Below are 1,243 nucleotides of genomic sequence, written 5' to 3'. Positions count from 1 at the left end.
TTTTTTTTTTTTTTTTTTTTTTTTTTTTTTTGTGACGGCGTTGAGAGAATGTAAATGTGTCTATGGGGTGAACTTGTTGGGCCTAAAAATTGTGCACGTTAGCACTCCTTTCTATGGGCGCACATGTGTTGGTTTCCGTTTGTGGGGAAGGCATGCAAATGGGGTCGTTTTTTGGGGGGGAATAAACTGACCATATGGACAAGACAACGCCACATTGCAAATGATCGATTTACATTTAAAATTGCAGCGACTGCGAGTAACGTATGCGGATCGATAATTATTTTACGTTGGTGGGTTATGCAAATACTGCTCCCCGCACTTTTTTTTTTTTTTTTTTTTTTTTTTTGTGCATTGTTATATGTCTTGGTATGGCATCCCAGGGGAATTTCCACACTGGAAGTTTTCGCTTCCTCTTAATTGAATGAGTTATATGTTACAATTTACGGATTGCTTTTTCGCGTTTTTGCCTCTGCGCTGTTTTTTTTTTCCTTTTTGGAGAACAGTATGGCGGTCCTGGGAGGTTCACCCGAGCAATCACAAGTGCAGCGGGACAAAGCCGGATTAACAAACGGTGGAACTGAAATGAGCATTGGGGAAAATTTTTCACAACTGTAACCTTTTTTTTTTCGAGCGCAGAGGGGAGGAATTTCCGTCTTTTGGGAAACTGAGATGGGAAAGCAGCTCGGCTGTCACCACTGGAGTGCGGCAAATCCGTGTAAAAACACATACATGGTTTCTATGGTGTAAATTTTACTGGGCCGTGTGGATGGACGCGTGTGAAGTGGCATTATTTTTTTTTTTTTTGCCTTCTTCAAATTGTGGGATACACAAAAGAATGTTTCGATTTGTGGGAGAAATATATTTTTGCGCGTTTCCCTTGGTGCTCATTTTTTTTTTTTTTGCCGTTCCCTGGCAGTTAACAATTTTACACTGCGGGGAGAATTGCGCACATCGGAGGGGGGGTCCCCGCAACTTGGTTGTTACATGTGGGTCCGTTCAGAAAAAAAAAAAAAATTATTCCATGTGACATTCCATGGTGTAGCTAAAAGGATTGGTAAAATTTTCGCCACTCCATGTTCATAAAAATGTGGAAAAGGTTAAAGTCAAATTTGGTCAACATAAACGGATGGCACTGGGATCGGGGGAGGGTTGCTGCCCCCCCGGCTTTGCTGTTGGATGGTTTCCAAAAATGGGGAAATTTACACATGGCACGTACATGTCACTTTGCACAATGGTTGCCAGG

The sequence above is a fragment of the Plasmodium fragile genome, assembly GCF_000956335.1.
Source record: "Plasmodium fragile strain nilgiri unplaced genomic scaffold supercont1.42, whole genome shotgun sequence".
Taxonomy (NCBI): domain Eukaryota; phylum Apicomplexa; class Aconoidasida; order Haemosporida; family Plasmodiidae; genus Plasmodium; species Plasmodium fragile.
The sequence above is the reverse complement of the archived record's forward strand: the minus strand, read 5'-3'. Positions refer to the sequence as shown.